General features: G+C 43.2%; 1 long non-coding RNA gene across 1 annotated transcript; it reads right to left on the bottom strand.

Moving 5' to 3' along the window:
- Positions 1 to 19,061: 19,061 nt before the first annotated feature.
- Positions 19,062 to 21,402, bottom strand: LOC110346994 (uncharacterized). Its single transcript, XR_002391299.2, has 3 exons — positions 21,272 to 21,402; positions 20,195 to 20,446; positions 19,062 to 19,206 (listed from the first exon to the last, which is right to left on the bottom strand). It is a non-coding gene; the product is annotated as an uncharacterized LOC110346994 (long non-coding RNA).
- Positions 21,403 to 22,349: the final 947 nt, after the last annotated feature.

Genomic DNA, 22,349 nt, shown 5'->3' with positions numbered 1-22,349 from the left:
TTCAGAGAAGAGGTCTTTGATTTCTTTTGTTAGGTTGATTCCTAGGTATTTCAGTCTTTTGGATGCTATTGTGAAAGGAATTATTTGCCCTATTTCTCTCTCAGTGAGTCTGTTGTTCGTGTAGAGGAAAGCTATTGATTTTTGTGTGTTGACCTTGTATCCAGCTACTTGACTGAATTTGGTTATTAAGTCTAAAAGACTTTTGGTGGAGTTCTTGAGGTCTTATATACAGAGTATCATGTCATCTGCAAATAATGAGAAATTGACTTCTTCGTTTCCTATCTTTATTCCTTTTATTTCTTTCTCTTGTCTAATTGCTGTGGCTAATGTTTCCACAAGTATATTGAACAGGAGTGGTGATATAGACATCCTTGTCTTGTTGGTGATTTTAGTGTGAAGGATTTCAGTTTTTGACCATTTAGTATGATATTGACTGTTGGTTTTTCATAGATGGCTTTTATCAGATTGAGGTAGAGACTGTCTATTCCAATTTTTTGTAGTTTTTATCATAAATCCCTGTTGGATTTTGTTGAATGCTTTTTTTGCATCTATTGAAATGATCATATGGTTTTTGTCCCTGGCTCTATTAATATAGTGTATTACATTTATTGATTTGCATATGTTGAAGCATCCCTGCATCCCTGGGATGAATCCCATTTGGTCAGGGTGTGTGATCTTCTTGATGATCTTCTGCATTCTATTTGCCAGTATCTTATATAGGATTTTTGGATCTATGTTCATTAGTAAGATTGGCCTACAGTTCTCTTTTTTGGTTGGGTCTTTCTCTGCTTTGGGGATCAAAGATCACCTTGATCCTCCAGGAATGAATTTGGGAATATTGCTTCCCTTTCAATTTCATTGAAGAGTTTAAACCATAGTGGCAGTAGTTTCTCTCTAAATGTCTTGTAAAATTCGGCAGTGAAGCAATCAGGACCTGAGCTTTTCTTAGTTAGTAAGTTTTTAATTATGTTTTCAGTTTCACTGATTGATATTGGGTTGTTTTGAAATTTTAGGTCTACTCCGTTCAACTTTGATAATTCATATTTATTTAGGAATCTGTCCATTTCTTCTGTGTTTTCTACCTTATTGGCATATGGGTTCTTGAAGTAAGTATTGATGATCCTCTGGATTTCTGCTGGGTCCATTGTAATTTCACCCTTTTCATTCCTAATTGCATGGATTTGGGCCTTTTCTTTCCATTTCTGGATAAGGTTAACTAAGGGTTTGTCAATTTTGTTTATTCTTTCAAAGAACCAACTCTTTGTTTCATTGCTTTTTTTTGTATCATTCTCTTAGTCTCCATTGCATTGATTTCTGCTCTGATCTTTATAATTTCTTCCCTTCTATGAGCTTTGGGTTTATCCTGCTCTTCTTCTTCTAGAAGCTTGAGGCTCAGCATCAGGTTGTTTAATTGAGATCGCTCTGTTTTCCTAATATGAGTATTCACTGCTATGAATTTCCCTCATAAGACTGCTTTCATTGTGTCCCATAGATTCTGATATGTTGTATTGACATTGTCATTTAATAGTAGAAACTGTCTGGTTTCTTTAATTTCCTCTGTGACCCATTGGTTATTCAGAAGTATGTTGTTCAATTTCCATGTGTTTGTGAAATTCTTGCAGTTTCTTTTGCTATTGATCTCCAATTTCATCTCAGTATGGTCTGATAATATACAGGGGCTAACTTCAATTCCTTTGCACTTACTTAAACATGTTCTATGAGTGAGTATGTGCTCCATTTTGTAGAATGCCCCATTTGCAGCTGAAAAGAATGTATATTCTAATTTTGTGGGGTGGAACATGCTATAAACATCTCGTAAGTTTATTTGTTCAAGAGTTTGATTGAGTTCTAGTATTTCGTTGTTTATTTTTTGTCTAGTTGATCTATCTATTTTTGACAGTGGCATATTGAGGTCCCCCACTACTATCATATTAATGCTTATTTGATTTTTCATGTCTGCTAATATTTGGTTTATATAGTTGGATGCACTAGTGTTTGGTGCATATGTATTTATGATTGTCATCTCTTCCTGTTGGATTGTTCCCTTTACAAGGATGTAGTGTCCTTTTTTGTCTCACTTAATCAGTGTTGGTTTGAAATCCACTTGATCTGTAAGGAAGATAGCTACTCCTGCTTTTTTTCAGGTTCCTGTTGTTGCATGGAGTGTTGTTTTCCACCCTTTAACTTTCAGTCTGTGTGTTTCTTTTTGAATTAAGTGTGTTTCTTGTATGTAGCATATTGTTGGATCTTGCTTCTTGACCCATTCTGCCTGTCTATTTCTTTTAACTGGTGAATTGAGACCATTAACATTGATGGTTATAACTGATACGTATTGACTTATCCTTGTCATGACTTTTTCTTTTTGTTGGATTCTACCTCTTGTGTTTAATTTCTTGTAGTGCCTGATGGAGTCATTCTGCTGGGCTTCCTGGGGTTGTGATCGTCATTGTCTTTTCCTAGGATATTCTCTAAAAGTTTTGGAGTGCTGGTTTGGTGTTCATGAAGTTCCTAAGGTGCTCTTTTTCATGAAAGTATCTTATTTCTCCGTCAATTTTGAAAGATAATTTTGCAGGGTATATCAATCTGGGTTGGAGGTTGTTTTCCTTTAGGGCTTGGAATACATCACTCCAAGCTCTTCTTGCCTTGAGGGTTTGTGTGGATAAGTCTACTGTGATTCTGATTTTATACGTAAGTGTAGATTTTTTTTTTTTAATCATGGCTAGTTGGATTCCTGTATGCCTCACTTATCTGTATGTCAAGTTCTTTTCTCCTGCTTGGGAAGTTTTCTGTCATTACTTCTGTGAACAGTTTTTTTTTTATGTCATGTGCACTCTCTCCTGTTTCTTTGTTGACTCCAATCAGTCTTATGTTCTTCTTCTTTGCATTGTCTAGCAGCTTCTGGATTGATTTCTCATGGTTGCTTACTATTTTAAAAAATGTTTTCTTTTCCTGGTCACTAATTGCAATCCTATCTTCTATATCTGAAATTTTATCCTCACATTGGCTCATTCTGCTGCGTAAACTTTCAGTGGAGTTTTTAATTTCCTGGAAATCTGTTTGCATCTGTTTTAAGGATTACATTTATTTCCTATGTTGGGGTTCCATCATGTTCCTAAGCTCCTCTATTTTTTTTTATCTGTGTCCACTCTAAATTTATTAATCATGTTTTGCACTATGGGCACAATCTCTGCTGTTATCTGAGAAATTATTTCTGATTTTTTTTTTCTAGATCCTCTTTTGTTGCCAGTTCAGGGAGTCCAGGTGGTTGAGTATTAGATTGTTCCATCTTGTTTCACTTTGGGGTTGCCTTAGGTGATCTGGAAATCTGATTTTGAGACTTGTTTACGTGTCTTCTCATTTCAACAGATGCAGCCTTCTATGCCTTTGTTGAGGCAACATTTTACTCACCCAGTGGTCTTCAGTTCTCAGCAAGCCACAGAGCTGCCTTTTCTCTGCTGCTCACCAGTTCGCTAATTCCTGGGTTCAGAAAGGTGGCCTTCTGGATCCCTGAGCTGATCTGTTGTCTGGGCAGGCTTCTGGCTGGGGCTTGTGCACACTCAGGATTGTATCTAGTTGTGCCTCTTGTTAGGGCCCCTGTGTACCTATTGTTTGTCTGGGAGGACCTTTGGCTGGGAGCTGTGCACCCTAGTTCCTGTCGTGTGAGCAAGCTTCTGGCTAGGGTCTTGTGCACTTACTGATGATATTGGGATGAACCTCTGGCTGTTGCTTGTTTGCCTGTGCAGCTCTGTTCCAGGCAGGCCCTTGGCTTGGGCTAGTGTGCCTAAGCCTCAGGGATCAATGTGGAGCCCTGGCTTGGATCTGCTTGCAGTCATGCCGTACTGGTCCACAGTACTACTCTCCCAAATAAGGTGGTCTGGGGTGCCTTTATTGCAGAGATTTTCTTCATTTTTCCAGTGGGCTTCAATTTTTATCAAGGATCATCAGAGAGGTCCTCTTTCTGTTGTTCACTTCTGCTCTATCTTCTGGAGCTCAGAACAATGTCTTTTATGACCCCTGAAACTCTGCAGTGTGGATCCAGGTAATGGCTCGGCACAGCCATGGGGCATGCAGGGGGCTGTGCTGCTGGGGCCTGCAAAGCTCACCTCCTTGGTGCTGGGGGGGGGGCTCTGTTCCTCAGCGCTTGGGACAGTGGTACAGCAGCTCAAGAGACTCACCTCCTCAGTGCTGGAGGTGGTGGTCCTGATGTGACATTTAAGAAACCAATTTAGCCATGTGTATCAAAAGATCTGAAAAGATGGGCTGAGGGTAGAGCTCAGTTGTAGACCATTTGCCTAACCTGCACAAGGCCCTGGATTTAATCCCTAGCACCACAAAAACTAAAAGATAGTTTTGTGAAGATAGTCATATAATTTGACCTAGAATTTCAAGTAAACATATGAAAACATGTTCACCTTTATAATTAGAGAGATGGAAATTTAAAAATCACAATTGGATACTACGCAACTACCACATTTGCCAAAATTAAAACCTCAGCACATAAAAGCTCAGGAAATACGTGCAACAACGTAAATATTACCAGGAGTGTAAATTGGTACAACCACTTTGAAAAACATATTTTTCTAGTAGAAACAAAGATGTGTAAAGCCTATAGGCCAGCATCATCACTCTAGGTTTTTATCTAATGTCCACAGCAGCCTGTTCGTAACAGCCCCCAAGTTACAGCAACAAATTGATACTGGATATTGAGAGTGGAATCGAGAATTGCATCCTTGTATATTCATACGAGCCAAGAATATGTAACAAAAAGAATAAGTAAATCAGACAAATCCACAATAAAGCACTATAAATGACAAAGACATAATATTGAACAAAAGAAGAAAGTTATGAAAAAGATTTAGAGAATGACTCTAGCTTTTAAAGTTGAAAGATAGTGAAACTCATCTGTATTATTACTTATTATTATCTGTATTATTATTGTACATCCATAAGGTTTAAGAAAATATCATGAAGAGTGAAATAATGATAGCTCCCTTTGGTGCTGGTGGGGCCGTGAATGGGGAGGATACTTGTAGGCATTAGGATATTGCCAGTGTTTTTCTCCTTGACTTAGGTGACAGCAGCATGGGTATATCCTTTGTAATTATTCCTTAAACTATTTATAAATGTTTCATGTATTTCAAAATTTTTACAAAGTAGACAGAAAGGAAGGAGGATTTTGGAGCAGTTATCTAGTTGGGAAATTTTGAAATGAATACAACCCAGAATATGACCTTGGTTGATAGGAGATAACGCATGAATCACCCTGGGTCTTTTTAGTCCTAAGTAGTGGAAGGGATCACAGAGCAGTGTCTCACACTCAGGAAGAGCAGATTTCATGACAGAAGTAAATTTACTTTCAAAATCTCTTGTTGTGATCTAATGTAGTAGAGTACTGAACTCTCCTAAAACCAATTTATTTTTTGAACATAAACTTTGTATACTTCATTAAGACCTTGACACAAAAATAAAGAAGACATAGAGTTAAAGTACTGCATCCTAGACATGGTTAGTGATATGGGACTTGACTCGCAGACTATACATTTTCTTCTATCTCAGGTGTTTTGAATTGATGCTTTCAAGACCTGAAGAAAAACAACCAATGGGTAGATATATAGCATCTTTATGAGTGAATTGAATATCTTCATATATATGCACCTAAGTAGAAATTCTACATACAATTACAGTTCACCTGCTATGGATTATGAAGTGGTCCCTGTGTTAGAGACACAGTGAGGAAAGAAACCACCTGGGCAGGCTTTGTGTGGGCAAGGAGGCTGTTTCTTTTGCTCTGGGTGTGAGCAGGCTAAGTCTGAAGTGGGAATCAGCAGCCTTTGAGCAGAGAACAAAGGCTTTGAAAGAAAGGGGAGGGTTATGCCTTGAGGAATTTGGGGGTGGAGAGAGTGAGCTCAGCTTCTCCCAAAGGGTGATAGAGGTGTGGGAGTGGATGTGGTCACATTTCTCTCCACTGGCAGTGCAGATGTTATGGAGTTTTCAGGAGCTGAAGAGTTATGACACGGTGTCTTATCTTTGTTCTTCTTTGAGGTTGCCTGCATGTCAACCACCAAGGCTCGATGGCACCCAGGCAGCATTCATTGCTGCACTCTGGTCCACGCAGCTGCCATGGAGATGGGCCTTACCCACTGGGTGTGACAGTCCCCACATGGTGTTCTTTGGGAATCAATCTGAAAACTGAGTGTGTGGTCACTGTTGCTATGTCACTGCCGCTTCTTCTCATGGACTTGAAATTATTACTAGAGTCATTGGCCACACTGAATGCCAAAGCTGGGAGTGTTATCTCCAGTTTTCTTGTGATTATCTAATCTCGGAAGTTGGGAAGAAAAAATTGTAAATAGGTCTCAGCCTGTATTTTAAGGATTTCTTGAGATTGATACTTCCCTTTGCTAGGGAAAATGGCTAGTGCTGGGGTTTAGAAGAAAGCAAACATTGGCTCAAAAATGTTTTGAGAGTTGAAGAACAGGTTAATATTTTGATGATCCATTGGAAAAATGTCATAGTAGATTTGTCTGCCTAACGTAGGGTAGCTTGTCTTTTTCTGCTGGGTCTGGGGAGTGAGATGGATCCTTTTACTCCTCATGTAGCGAGCCCACTGGGAAACCTGCTTTTCTCTAGGATGGGAGCATCAGTGAGTACTGGAACTCAAAGAGGGTGTTCGGGGTGACTTCAGCTGGCCAGAGCCCTGTTCACCCCAAAGTCCCTGGGGCTGGCAGGACAACCTTTAGGGGGTGTTAGAGATGTCTGTCTCTGTGTTCCTCTCTTGCCAGATGGGAAAGTTAAGGATGGTGACAGTGGAGTCCTCATCCTGCAAGGATGTGAGGAACAAGTCCATGTCAAGCCACAGGTACACTGACATGAAGAACGCCTGCATATACCAGACTCTGTCAGCCATCAGGATAAGTACAATGAGCTGAGCAGGGAATGCCGTTCCTGGTTTTTTATTTTCTCATAACTCAAAGGGCTCTGTTTCCCTGTGCAAACGCTCTGTTTTGAAGTGGTGAGCTTGGGGAAGGACATTTGGAATAAGCTAACTGTAAGTCAATGGAGTGAGTCCAGGGATGTTCTGCAGTGTTATCATTAAGATTCAAACATGTGACCTGAGATACAAATGAGACTTCTCTTGCCTGGGTAGAAACGAAGATGGATTTCGTCTCTCATGGAGGATGTTTTCTGAGACATGACAGCAGTGTATAATGTGTGCGTGTTCCTAGAGATGGAGGACAGTTGTGAGAGCAGGAGAGGTGGGAGTGTGGAGTGGACAGGGAGGGGTACAGGCTTCAGGGGGGATCAGGAGCCCTCAGGTGGCCCCCAGCTTCTTGTAGCTAAGGAAGGTGGTGGTACCTTGCCTGGCAAGAACTTTCATCCTTTTACGGTTATAGGGCAGTGATTAAGCTTATGGTCTTTGGAGTTGGACGCCTTGAGTTCAAATCTCAGCTCCACCACTTACAAATTGGGCAAGTTGCTTAACTTATTTTACCTTATTTTCCCATCTGCTAAGTGGCGTTATAAAGGGAATTTAGTAAAATGATCTAGGGTAAGTGCTCAGTGTCCAGCCTGGCACAGAGTAAGTACTCAGTAGATGTTGGCTGTTATTCATTTAAAATATCAATTAAGTGCTGTGTACCAGGCTCTGTGTGCTGGTAAACAGTTATAAATGTGGCAGGTGTTTCTGTCCTCCTATTTTATGGGCCAGTGGTGGAAACAGTGGGAGCACTGTCTAGTACAGGGTGTGCTTGGGGGACTTTGGGGTGCCATGGGCTCATGCAGGTAGCTGTACAGCAGTGACACCTGGGCGAGGCAGGTGTTTACCAGGTGAAGACCCCAGGAGCAGAAGCGCAGGGGCTGTGTGTGTGGAGACCCAGTGTTAGTGGCAGGTGCACTCCTGCAAGCTGGCCTGTGGCCCTGGAGTCAGAGCACAGGATGCAGACTGTGGAGGATGAGGCTCCGTGGGCCGAGGCCCTGGGCGGGGCACACTCTGCAGAGACGGTGGCCCAGGTGGACCAGGTGGAGTTTTCACTCACACCAGTAGGGCACATTGCCGGCATCTCAGCAAGTCAAATCAAATCCGTTTCGAATCTCTGTCCTCCTGGGCTGTCAGGAAACTCACTCAGTCCACCCTGCCAAGGTGGTGAGACAGTGCTGTGGGCTCACACAGCTGTGGCACCTGGGCTTCGTCACATGGTGGCCTCCACTGACATGCTCTCGAAGTCCAGCGGTCCCTGGAAAGCAGGTTCCTTTAACACCAGTGCCAATTTAGGCAAAGAAATGTTCTTGGAGCACAGCTCCTGCTGGTTCCCTAAGCCCACTCTTGCATCCGCTGTCAGTCCTTAGTCTAAAGGGTTGCTATCCAGTGGCCCTGGGTCCCCACCTGCTTGGAAACCTGCAAAACACTGGCCTCTTATCCCTGGAGATCTCTGACCTCTCTAGTTTAGCTACTTCTGCCTCTTAAACCCCCAGGCCATATGCCCTTCCCCTTTAGGGAACAAGCCAACATCCATGAACCAAATGACACAAGCAGAAGTCAGGACTGGAGCTGCCCTCTTCCTGCTAACTCTCCTTTTGGCTCCCTAAAAAGACCCAAGAGAACCCAGATATCTGTCTTCTTGGGTCGGAGGAAGGAAAAATAACAAGAGCAGCAAAACCGAAACTCAGATGGATGTCATGTTTTATCTGGTCATGTATTGCTCCACAACCTTGGTGCTGAAAACATTAGGAAGCTTTCAAAAGGCTATGTGATTTGTGTTTCAGAGAGTTCACTTTGGCTGCAGAGTAGAAGAAAAGGTGAGTGAGAAAGAGGCCAGGAAAGAGTTTGGGAGTAGCCGTGGTGGTCACCTAGGTGGGAGCTGACTGGTCTTACCTATAGTAATGGCAGTAGGGCTGAAGAAAATGGAATTAAATATGTCATAATATTCATATTTAAAAACAGGTGCTTTCCCTGACAATACTTAGACTACCAGAATGTTTTTCTTTTTCTTTTCATTTTTATTCTTTTACTGTATTCTGTCTCTTCCTTCTAGGCTTTTTTCTTCTTCTTCTTTTTTTTTTTTTTGGTACTGGGGATTGAACTCTGGGCTTTGCACTTGCATGGAACCATTGAGCTAAATCCCCAGGCCACTTTTTTTTCTTTATGAAGTGTATCTTTTAGTAATTTCCAAATCTATGAATGTTTGTCTTTTCTTTTTCCCTGATTCTGAATGGTAATTTAACTAGGTATAGGTTTTAGATTCATCATTTCCCAACTTAGCACTTTTCTTGCTCTTTGTTGATAAGAAATCTGTTATCCATCAATTTGTTGTTTCTTTAACTATTTTGCCTTCTCTCTCTGGTGGAGTTTTTGCCTTTACACTTGTTATTTTAAGATTTCTGTATAATGTATCTGGGTACAGAACTCTTCTAATTTATTCTGCTTAGCACTTACTTCTTTTCAAGTTGAAGACTCAGGTCCTCTTTTGGTTTTGGAAGTGGATCAGCTTTTATCTTTACAAAGATCACTTCTCTGTCAGCTACCCTGGCTTTTCTTCTGGAACTTTGATTGGGCTTCTCCTTGTTTCTATATCTCTTACGTATTTTGTACTTACCCATGTGAGTTGCATTTTGAGAGATTGACTTAGTTTTTTTGCTCCAGTTAACTAATTAACTGCTACCTAGTTAGCTTATCTAATGGATTTTTATGGTACACATAAGCAACTGAATTTTTGCCTATCATAGAGTGATTTCCTCTTACTCTAAAGCATTCTGCTCTTACTTCACAGTGTACCCTATGCACTAGCAATTCCTTGTTCTTTCTCATAACTTAGTTCCTGTTTTGTGGCTATTATTTTCCTCTTTTGTCTTGATGATTGCACTATTGCTATTGTATTTTTCCCCTCAGGTAGAGACTTTTTCCATGTGTTAAATCTGCTGGCTTATTTTATGTCATTAGACCCCCTATTGTTAATTTTCTATCTTACCCTTCCTCAAGTATATTCTGAAGCTGCCTCATGGTTGGTTCCACTTCAACTCTAACAACACCAAATTAAGTCTTATCTTAACAGTTTGACAGGGGATTTGCCTCACAAGTGACTGTGTATGGCAAGTTTAAGTTCTGATCTCATCTTTTGTCCCTGGAACTTTCTTTCTTTCCCTTACTTCCCTTTTTGCCCTTTCTTTTCAAAATTTCAAACATACACAGAACTAGGGAGAATAGTACAATGAGCTTCTGATACCCATTACCCAGCTTCAACAGTGTATAGCTGATCTCATTTTATCCCTACTCTTCCCTGCTTTCTGCCTCACTGAATTATTTTTAAAACAATCTGAGACATCATATCTTATATTTATAAATGTTTCAATATGTGTCTCTCAGAAATATGGCTGTTTTGTGTTTTTTTTTGACAGGCTCTTGCTATGTAGTCCAGGCTGGCCTTGAACTCATTGTGCAGCCCAGGCAGGCCTCAAACTCGTGGCAATCTTCTTGTCTCTGCCTCCTGAGTGCTGGGATTACAGGCATCCACCACCATGCCTGGCAATGGCTTCTTTTTAAAACATAACCATTTACTATTGCAACATCTAGAAATTAATAATTACTATTACTGGCCATTAGTGTGAAATATCCCTGATTATTTCATAAGTATTTTATTGCAGGTTTGTTTGCATTCAGATTCATATAACATGTGGACATTGCCTTTGACTCATATCTCTTAAGTTTCTTGTAATCTATAACATTTCTTCCTCCAAAATATAAGGATTTCTACAGGACAAGAAAAGAAACTGGAGTATTTATCCTGGAAGACTTCCCATATTCTGGCTTTTGTCAGTTGGATCCATGAAATATCACTCAACATTTATTTATGTACTAGTCACCTATTGCTTCAGTAATGTGTAACAAAACACTACAAAAATCTCTGCAACATTCAGAAATAAGAGTTTATTATCATCCATGCAGCTAGGGAAATTGGCACAGTGACTGCTGATCTGGACTAAATTTGCTCACCTGTCTGAAGGTCAGCTGGCCACCAGCTGTGCTAGGATGGCCTTGGCTGGGAGCGCTGGGAGGACCCCATTCTGTTCTATGTGTCCTTTATCTTTCATCATGCTAGGCCAACTATGTCCTTCTTATGGTGATGGCAGGCGCTGGAGCAGAGAGGTTGCCAGCATTAATGGCAGTATCAGGAGGGAAGACCTCACATGAGAGAGCCCTTAGGAGGTGTTGGAGACTGCAGGAAGTAAGCCCTAAGCCCTGAGGGAAGTGGGTATCTAGACAGGGCATGAGATGAGGTCTGGCCCAGAACAGGTCCGAGACCATGGGTTTTAAGCCTGCTTGCCTGTCTGTCTGGGCCTGAGACTCACCTCTACCAATGCAGAGTTGTTACATGCGCAATGCTCAGAACTTGACTTGCTGCATAGTAAGCCCTCCAGAAACCTTAGTGGTTATACATGATCTCATCCCCAGCCACCCTGGAGTTAGAAACAATTTTTATTCCCAGGCTACAGATGAGCTAAGTGGCCATAAAGAGGTTGGGTAACTGGTCCAAGTCACAGCACCAGTGAATACAGGGCAGGAAGTCTGGCCCACAGCTCTCTTGCAGGGCTCCATATACGAGGACACTACCTCGTCCACACCCTTGATGTAACACTGGGCTGTGTTTTAAGCTCCACTGTCTTGGGCTGGAGTTGGCTTCAGAAGTCTGGTAGGATTGGGTGTCCCCTGAGGATTGGATGCCGCTGTGGTGATCGCCTCACTGTGGGAGCAGGAACCCAACGGCTGGGACAATGCGGAACCCCAGGGGAGGTGGGACAGGAGGCCAGCAGGAGCAGAGACAGTGGCTGAGACTGTGATGGAAAGGAGACCATGCTGGTATGGACCAGCATGGAGCAGGGAAGGCGATGGGAGAGACCAGGGATCACTGAGAGAGATTCTTCCAAGATCCTCCTTGAAGCATAAATTCTGTACACCAGCATGAGAGGGGAGAGCTATTCTTCTTTAGGACTGTCAGAAATAAACTACTCTCTGTCTCTCGGTCAGCACCCCTCCCCACCTTTCTTTCCATATCTCTCTTTGTCTCTGCCTTTCTTTGACCCTTTCCTTTACACATAGGCCCTAATGATAATGAGGTTAGGGAATAGGGCCTGAGAGCGTTGCTGAAAAACAGGACGTAACTGGTCACATCACAAAGAGGCTGAATGGAGGCTGAAAACAGGGTGTAGCCTGATCCCAAAAGGAGGCTGAAATACTTCACATGACTGGTTAATCGTGGGCAGGTTGCATTGGCAGAGCAACTTCTGACTGACTGGATCTCAGGGACAATGACAGATGGCAGCCATTGACGTCCCTGCCATATGATCTTCCTGCTCGGTTGTCTTCTTGCCTCTCCTGTGGTCTGTCCTGCTTGTGAGATCTATTTCTTCTTGTTCTTCTCTTTTCTTCACTCCTTCCTTTTCTTAGATAAAAGTTGCGTATACCTCTTAAAAAATGTTACTCTTTAAATAGGACAAGAAAAGAGGTATGTTAAGAAAGAGCAAGTGTGGCCAGTTTTCTTTATAGCATTTCTTAACCTTGGCTAACCCGAAGAAACATTTGGTGGAGGTATTATTTGTTTGTTTGTTTGTTTTCATTTTTTTGATGTGGATTCCTGGCCTCATCCTTGGAGATGCTGATTAGCAATTCCAGGTAGAGCCTGGATAACTGGACCTTTCCAGAGCTTAGCTTGGTCTGGGGCCCACTGACCTAAAGTCTCAACTCCCCATGGTGCACGTAAGGAAGTGGACGCTGGGGAGGTGAAGCTTCATGGGCTTGGGCCGCACTGAAGTTGACAGAACTGAGACTGAATGTGATTCCCACATTCTCATCTCACCATACTGAGTGGGTGAAGTGCATTGGGAGAAATATAAGTGCTTCTGTATTTTGATATGTGATTATCAAATAATAATGCATCATCATGAACTGTAACCAAAATTATGCACCAAAATTTTTGGGAATTCTATGTAACCACCTCTATAATTCTGAGGTGTGTGGTTCTGTCCTCAGGTGGAATAGAGTGGCTTAGAAGTTGGAACCAAATATATTGTTCACTTTTGTATTTCCAGTTTCTTCTGTAGCACATTTAGTAGTAATAACCATGTTGCAGTCAAATAATTGCAATGACTAAAAAAGCCAATATATCACAATATTTTTGGTGGTGACTATTCAATATTGTGGTAGAAAAACATGATTTTCTGCAAATCTCACACCCTTTTTTTTTTGGTACTGGGGATTGAACTCGGGACCTTGCACTTTCAAGGAAGGTGTGGGCGCCACTGAGCCAAATCCCTGGCCCTCAAACCCTTTTATTTTTCCTTAAGTCTGTTAAACCTTTGTTGCACTGAAGTCACAGCTCTTTGGTGAGTAACATAAAAAAATTTTCATATAATTATAATACATTACTTTTTGAAGGTGGGTTTGACAAATATGACTGAGTAAATTATCTTTAGAAAAAGTGAATAGTTAATGCCCCAGGTTGAGTCCATAGGAGTTAATAGCAGTAGATTGACTTTTGGGGTGGCAGTATGTCACCCCAAGCCTGGTATCTCATATCACTTCTGAGAAAGGGGAGAGAGAGAGAGAGAGAGAGAGAGAGAGAGAGAGAGAGAGAGAGGAAGAGAGAACAAAGTTGGCTACAGAACATTTGACTGAGCCTTGTCTACACCCATAACAAGATGAAGAACTTGCACCCTACTCTTTTTCCACACATAATTCCATGCTTTTCAAACTGAGAAGTTGATTGCTGGATTTGCATTCTCTGTTTCTGCTCGAAGTGTCTAAGGGTACACAAGCACAGAGTTGGAAGGGACTTCCAGAAAAGTCATAGAGGAGAGTCAGGGTCAGCTGGGTGTGGGCCACCCACGAACCGTCTTCAGGAGTATTCTCAGATCCCTCTGCAGACCGCATAAGCTGGCATTTTGCATCTCTGCCAGAACCTCTGGGTCAGGAGTAGGACAGGAGGCAGGGAGCAGCCACTGCTCTACGTGTCCGGAGGGGAGGCTAAAGCTCCACTGAGGTGCACAGTCAGGTCTTCAGCTCGAGTGGAACCGGGAAGCACCACTCTCTTCATGATTTGCCTTGGAGCTGCCCTCTTATTTTTGGGAGTTAGAGAAGTTTTATTGGAAATTAGGAGGATAGTTCCTCGATTTCTGGGAGAGGTCCCAAGTGGGTGGCTGCTGAAACTCTTTATCAAGGATAATTTATACAGCAAAATCACAACCTTGGTACAACACGGATCAAACTACAATGAGCCTATAGAATTACAAGTGTAGTTACTAGGTTGATAGTGAGTCATGTAGCAAGGGTATATGGGAAAAAATGAAGGCATTCCCGAAAAGGGGTGGGTCCGGATATTCTGGTGACCCACTTATGTGTCTGTTGCCTATCTGGGCCCACTGGACCAGGTGGTGCTAATTACAGTATAATCTCCAGTCGCTGTTCATCTGTAGGGAGTCTTGCATTCCTGGCTATTGCATTTCCATCTGGAGGCCTGGCTCTGTTCAGATTCACCTCCAGCCATAACCTTTGTGTCTCATCTGTGCTGACTTCCTGAAGGGCCCAGTTCCACTCTGAGTGCACATTAATTTCTAGCTTAGCTGTCTATAATATTACTCCTTATAAAGAGGTATCCCTACCTGGCGTTATGGGAGAATGGACAAAGATCCAGTCTACCTGCTTCAAGCTGAGAAGGGTTGGTATAGGGAAGATGGCAATCAGGGATTTTCTCCACAGAGCTAGATTTAAGAGGCCTTGGATAGAAGTCATGTTGGGGTTTAGCAGTTATGGACACTTTATAAGATTGATCTAGTGGGCCCCAGAAAAAGACTCTGGCACATTTATCATTGATTCCATCTGCATGGTCATTTGGAATTTGACAGCCTCTAAGTGAGAATAAACAGATTTTACCAAGAGATTAAGCCTGCATGCTCTAAACATATGATCCATAGCAGAAAGACAGACTGCGGGGGAAGAAGCCAAGTGTAGATGCTGTTTTTAAGGGATTGGAGTAAGGGTTATAACCAGCTGGGCCCTAGACCTACCTGTTCATGGAGGTTATCTGTAAGTCTGATATCTCCTTCATTGTTTAAGATCCCTTTACACCTGATATGTATTATATATCTAAGGATAACAGGTTTTATTTATGAGAATACAAGTTCTTCTGGTTTTGGCTGTGAGGAGATCAAGGTCTCTGTGGTACTGAAGGACTATTTTAGGTAGGGAATTTAAAGATTCTTGCTGAGCTTCTGTAGCTGCTACTGTGGCTTTTTAGCCTTATTGAACCATAATAGTGATCAGCCACAGGCGTAGCTAGAGACTTCTAGCAAGGTCCAGTGTAGTAATTAGAGCCCTCTTTCTACACCTAATCTATATTACTATTACTCTTTTATATATCTTGTTGATTATACTTTTCTGCTCTGTGTTTCAGTCCAAGTTAAAGTGAGACCTGTGCTAATCAAAATTAACCTCTTGCTTCGGATATCAAGGTCACTTAAGGCTCCTCAGTGGTTACTTTTGGAACCATTTGTAGAACCTCTTAGCTCCTCTGTCAGTGTCAGCTGCCAGGATGGGCCATAGTCTTGCTTGACCATGTGGTTTCCTGTTGAAGCATGGGAGATGCTTTCCTCTTTGGTGACCCTCCTTTTTATCATACTGTACATTGGTTGACTCCGAGGTCCAGCAGTCTCCCTTCTTATGAGGTTGGGTGACTCACCAGAGTTTTAGGCTTCTATTGAGAGGTTCCCTTGTATCCTGGGTCTTTTTTGACTTTAGAGGGCCAGCTCCAAAATATTGGCTGTCCTTGTAGTCCAGTTATCTATTTCATTTTGTTTTCCATACCTCGGTTGTTATCAGTTACACCAGTATTGAAATGGGAGCAGGTTTAACTTTCTGGTGGATTAACTAATGGTCAGTTTGGAATGCCCTGCTGAACTGAGTGAGCATGGTTCTAGAAAACCCACCTGAGGATTGTGGCCAATGGCATAAAGAGAACTAGAGGAGATTGTATGGTGTTGATTTTTCTCAGGAGGCTTGCTGTGGCTGGTTTTCCTGATGAGAACTTGGCTATTCTTGTCATAGGAGAAGCTTGGGTTCTCGCTGTTGCTGGGGATGGATGCTATTCTCATCAGGGGAGCTCTGGTCTTGGCCCTGAGCATTGCTTCCTGGCTCCAGTGCAGATCCCTCAGCCTGGTGGCACAGATCCTTTACCCTGCTGGTGCAGAATTTCTAGCTTCCACCACTGGCCTTTGGGCCTTCCCAGTGCAGATCCTTGATACAGATTTGCATGAGACATTGCCATGGGATCCAGGCCCTTGGTTGTATTCTTTGGGTCTCTAGCATGTGGACAGATCTCTTGCACTCCTCTGCATTTGACTTTTTGGATGAATATTATAAAATAATTCTGTAGGACTGGGGATTTAGCTCAGTGGTGCTGTTGCCTGCCTTGCAAGCGCAAGGTCCTGAGTTGGATCCCTAGTACATCCTGCAAAGATGAAAATCCTAGTCACTTGAGAGTCCTGGAATCTGGCAGTCACAGGGAAGAGATTCACCCTGGACAACTTGCTGCTGTCAACTGCATTATTTCTTCTTAGAGCTTCCCTTAATAGCAAGTGTGCTTCTTTTGTTTAGGTTCTGTTTCAGAATTTGGTGGAGCAAGTATGGCTGACACTGTAGGGGAGGAGGTCATTTCAAGTCTGAAGCTGTTCGAAGGCCTAGGAGCAGAAGGACTTTAGGTCCCTGGAGACAGAAGGGAACTGAAGGATCACAGTGCCTGAGCACAGGGTCACAGAGCCCTGCTTTCTTCTGGGAGGAATGGAGACAGATGACAGTGCGAGTCTTCCACAGGGGTGTAGGGCCAGGTGCTGCTGGAAGGTGGAGGAGCTCGCAGATGGCAGATGCACCCTGTCCTCCCTCCCACAGGACGGCCTGAGGGCCTGCTGGGACCAGGGGTCTTTGTCAGGGGCTCCAGACACTGACACCAAACCTTTCCCTTCCAGGTTCCTGACAGTGTTGACACTGACAAAAGGTCAGCCACTCGGAAGGTGGTTGGGATTTAAAAAGGAAGAGTCCAGCAGAGAGCAACAAAAATGGGAGATATACTTTTGCTAGACTCCTTCCTCTCTTCAAAGGGGTGAATTCTGCCCAAGTGACCCCACCCCCCCTTGTACATCCATGTTCTGGGCCCCAGTGGTGCTTATTTTATAAATAAAGACTTACTGCCCAAAAGTATAGCTTCTGTTTTGTTGTTGTTGTTGTTGTTGTTGTTGTTTTGAGATGGGGTTTCACCATAGCCCAGGCTGGCCTCCAGCTCACAGCAGCCTCCTAAGTGCTGGGGTTACAGGTGTGCACCACCACACCCAGCTGAAACACAGTTTATGGATGGGATAAAAACAGCATTTCACACCATCCTACTGGAGCCACCTGCAGCTAATTCAGACCCCCCAAAAATGAACAATTCAGAATATTGTCATGCATCAGTATTGAAGCTAAAGTCTTCAGTTCCACCTTAATCAAACTGGTGAACATAATCCAATCTTAACAAAACCATTAAAGGGACATCTATGTAATTAGAAGAGAATTTTTTTTTCAGCACTTCATCCACCCACCTTGGCGACTGTCTAAGGAAAAGCAGTCTGGATCTCACAGCACTAGAGCATACTCTAGCGGTGATGAGGAAAAGCAAACACTTCCAAACTGCTGAATTTACCCACTCCTGGGAATACTAGATAAATACTCCTTGTTTGGGCAAAAGGTTAGGCAGGCTTCCATTGTAAAAGAGCAAAGGAAATTAATAGAACATTATGTGACAACTCCCGGACTTAGAATAAAGCAACTTCAAGCCTTCTAATTCTCCTTTCAGAAGAAGGAAAATTTTCTTTTATCCAATGCTCAATGCCTAGGGCAAACAAACAAGAATTATTAAAAATCTTCAAACAATCTAAAATAGCATCCTACATATTGAGGTTTTAGAAAAGGTTTTTTCCCCTTTTCTTTTTAAATCCTAGCTATATTCAGATTTTCTTCTGGGAGAGTCTGTTTAAAGAAGGGCAAGGGAACAGATACTAGATATAATTCCTAAAGTAAACTCCCTTCAGCCATGACAGTGTTATTACAAACTTGAGTGAATACCATTATTTCAGATAAATAAAAACAATGGACCAGAACTGATTTTACATAAGGAAATATTGTACAATTTGTTGCAAGATTTGCTGAAGTCTCTTCTGGTCTGTCAAGTGATGGTTAATTATAAATAAGAGTGTTTGTCTTTGCTTTAAGATAGCATTCTTTTTTGTTTGTTTGTTTGTTTGTTTTTTGGTACCAGGGATTGAACTCAGGACCTTGAGCTTTCGAGGCAGGTGGCAGAACCACTGAGCTAAATCCCTGGCCCCAAGATAGCATTCTCATAAAAGCACACTCATACATTAACCAAGTACACAACACTGCCGGCATGTGTGTATATGTATGTGTGTCTCACATGAAGGAAATGTGTTCCCTTGGTTTTAAATGTAAATTATACTCTTAAAATCATACTGATATGAACTGGATGGGGAAAAAATCCAACACCACACACATAAAAAATAAAAACTTTTTAAAAGCCAGAAGGCTTGTGTTCTATTGTGTTTAGACTTAAAATATGGAACTATTTAGAAAGAATTAAAGAGATTATGTTTATTTGATTTCAAGTTATCTCAGCAAGGAACACATTTTTCATACCTCTTTGGAAGAACAGCAGGTCAAATGACACATTTGTGAGTGACTCTTTGAAATATTCCAGCCATGCTGCGGAGTCCACCTGACCTGAGCAACATAAATTGAAGGAACAGAAGCTTATGTTTTAAATGTTCCTTTGAGAGGCTTTCCAGGGGTGAGGAAACTCAGGAAGCTGTCATAGGCCTTGCTTTTTATTTTTGTCTTATGACAGTAATCAGTTTAATTATATTTCTAACTCTTGACTTGGGGTCATAATTAATTTTTCCAATGCAAACATTATATAGCATACTTTTACAACTTTGCAAGAAAAAGAAAAGTTTGTTCAAACTCACCCAAATCATTTAAACTCCAAAGAGTTTCCCAGTGTGTACAAATTCTTTCCTCTCTTTGAGTAGGTTTCATTTTTGACTTTGCTCAATAGTGAAGGTGAATCTTCATTGTTAATGTTAAAACGAGGAGCTGAACAGGTTGGTGAAAAGGGAGATCTAAGATTTGAAAAAGCGATTGAGTTTATTAATGATGAAATGAGAAGCATATGTTGATGGAAGGTTACATGGGGCTGCAGTTGCCTTATTAAATGGAACAATTAATATTACAAGTGTCTGAAGATCATGGTTGAGAGGACTTCACCTAATGTTTCCGAAAATAATTATTTCTAACAGAGAGAACATAACCCCTGTTTGGAGTGTAACTTAATATGAGGACTTGTGAGTCAAATGTTGAGCTCTTTAGAACTATAAGCCTTTGTTTGCAGCCTTATTGAAGAAATTCGCCCGTCTCCATTTTAAGAAAGAGATTGAGGAGGCTGAAATCAAACGCTATAACCTAAAACAAAAATGGTCCTGACTTTGCTGCCCTGCCTGATTCTTCCAATAATTATTTCCTCCAACTGGTTTCTTCACCTTCTTTGCCCTGGGCTTTCATAATCCAGAGAGAGAAAAATGAATTTCACTTCCCAAATGCTAGAATTGCTGGTGCAGAACGTAACTAAATATCAGCAGCTGTGCTGGGGCACCTGGGGCCATGGAAAGAAACCTTACAAAAGACTTAGTTACGAACAAGATCCCCACTATTTTCTCGTCTTGGTTTCCTGGACTTTAAGAAGTACAGGAAAAAATGCTACTATGCTTTTTAAAAAAGAAAGTAGTTGTGCATGAGTGGGAGAGATTCTTAGGGAAAATAACGGATGAAACAAGTGTTCCTAAAGCAACAGAATGGGACCAAAGTAATGCTGCCGTTGCTCCTGACCATTGCTTCCCAAATTAATGTAGAAACACATTGCATGGAGACATTTAAGACGTAGATTCTGATTCCATGGTGGGCTGAGATCCCGCACTTGTAATGAGTGCCCTCCCACATGGGTTAGGGCTGCTGACCTGAGGACCACCTTCAAGTAGAAGCTGGAGCAGTTTACTGCCTTTTAATTAATTTGCCCCCTGCACCATTTTGCTATGGCAAAGTAGTTTCATCTACCTTGCTGGCTGCTCACTTCAACAGGAGCTTTTCCTGGAGGCCCGGTGTGTAGGTCCTGTCTCTGACACTTCCCTTAGCACCTAGCACAAGGCCTTGGTAAGAAGGAAGACAGGTGCCAAGGTATCAGAGGCGAACCCTGTTGGAGGCACTGGCGTAGAGTGAGGAAGGAGACATAGGCTGAAGCGTGATCCTGCGGTATCGCCAGAAAAGCTGTCCTGGAGCTTCTCTTCACGTCTTCCTAACCTGTTTCTTCTTTATTTGTTTTGGGAAGACAAAAGAGCATCTGTGAAGATAATCCCTGGCCCTTCTACCTCTCCGTGGCCAGTCCATTGCTGTCCGGGGAGAGGAAAGGATTGGATATGGAGGCAGGCAGGTGGGGCGGACTTTCTGGGACCTTGACTTAACCTGTTTGTGAACTGATTTGAGGGACTGGAAAGGCTCTAGGTAGAGTAATTCACTCAGTAGGTTGTCAGCACACGCACTCGCCACTGAGGCTTGCTGGGAGCCAGGAAATTTCCACCTCTCAACTGATCAGAATTACATGGGGGGCTTGAAAATTACCTGGTGCCGCCACCCCTGCGGGCATATCTACCTAGACCAATGAAAGAAGCAATCCCTGAGGGGGTGACAGCCCATTTTTAAAGTCCCTGGGTGGTTCCAGTGCCTGCAGCTCAGACTGGAAACCACAGGTTAAGTGTAGCTAAGAGCAGTCACTTCTTTGGAGCAGGCTAATTAGCCTTCATGGTGGCCAGAGGCAGAGGGAGGAGGGTGCCGGTCTCCCACCCCTCTGCCAGCCCCAAGGCAGTGGTCCCTCTTCTCGCCCAGCAGGGAACAGCAAACTGCCAGCCCAGGTGCTAACCAGTTTCTACAGAGTCACAGAGCTGCTGGGAATACTGGGAAAGGGACGGTCCTCTGGGTCTCTGAGCAAGGACCACTTTGCTTTATTACTGACTGTTCATCTACCCTCTCCGGAACCCACTATGATTATTTTACTGTTCTCATTCACATTTTTCAGGGTTTTACCAAGCTGTGAGAGTAAATGGAGTCACGTGTGTAATGTCGCCCCGGAAGACTCACAGAGTTGGGCTCCGGAGAGCTCACCCGCACACACGCCTGATGCTTGCCGGGGTGTCCTGGAGCGGGTCTCCTCAGGGGCACCCCTGATTCTGTCATATCATGTCCGTGAGGTCGCAACACCTCCCGGGATGGTGACCAGTAAGTGAAAGTGCGCGTGAAGGACCACCGCTCCGGACTCCGGCAGGGATGTTTCCAGTCGGTGTCAGGGCTTTGCAGTTGGTATTGGTGCCTGCCAGGCTGCCACCCTGCCGGATGCCACCTTTGCTGGGCACTCATACCCTTTTCCTTTCCCCTCCCTCCTCTTCCTTCTCTTTCTTTCTCACTCCACCTCCTCCTCTTCCTTTCTTTCTTCTTCCCCTTCGCCTTCTTTCTTTCCATCTCTGTCTCTGTCTCTCTGCCTCTCCTCCAACCCCAGGAATATAACCCAGAGATGCTCTTCCACTGAGTTATAGCCCCAGATTCCCAGCCCTCTTAATTGTTATTTTGAGACAAGTTCTCACTAAGTTGCCTGGGCTAGACTTAGCTTGTGAGTCTCCTGCCTCGGCCTCCTGAGTAGCTGGGACTACTCCTGCCCCTTCCTGATACTCACTCTGCTCTTTTCATCACATTGTGTCTCCCCAGTGCTCCTACCACAGTCTGCAGGCCACACTGCAGCAGCTGCCCAGAGCCTGATGGGAAGGACAGGACACACTCTGTCACTAGAGCGTGCAGGCAGCATGACCGGGGCCCGGGGCCTCACTGAGTTTCTCTCTGTTCCTTTTCTCCCTCTGACTCAGAGGTAAACCCATAGCTCATGCTCAGAATCCGTCTGCCCTTTATTCCTGAAATGCTGCTTGCAGACCATGCCCGACGGCCTCACTCCCTTGTTTCTTCCTAGGGACACCTGGTGGGCACCACTGGACACGGTTGGATCTTCACAGAGCATAGCCGGCCCGTGCTGGGCATGGACTTCCTACGTGTGCGGAGAGGAGGAGACCTGGGGGTCCTGGCTTGCCCGAGCTGTCTGGGGTGTCTCTGTTACCGGTGATGAACAGTTACTGCCCCTGGTGTGGAGTGCGATGCTACCGAAAACACTGGT

This window comes from Heterocephalus glaber, unplaced genomic scaffold (genome assembly GCF_053883595.1).
Source record: "Heterocephalus glaber isolate CG9 unplaced genomic scaffold, H.glaber_assembly_v1.0 deba00001118, whole genome shotgun sequence".
NCBI classification, from domain to species: Eukaryota; Metazoa; Chordata; class Mammalia; order Rodentia; family Bathyergidae; genus Heterocephalus; species Heterocephalus glaber.
This window is presented reverse-complemented; position numbering and strand designations above follow the sequence as displayed.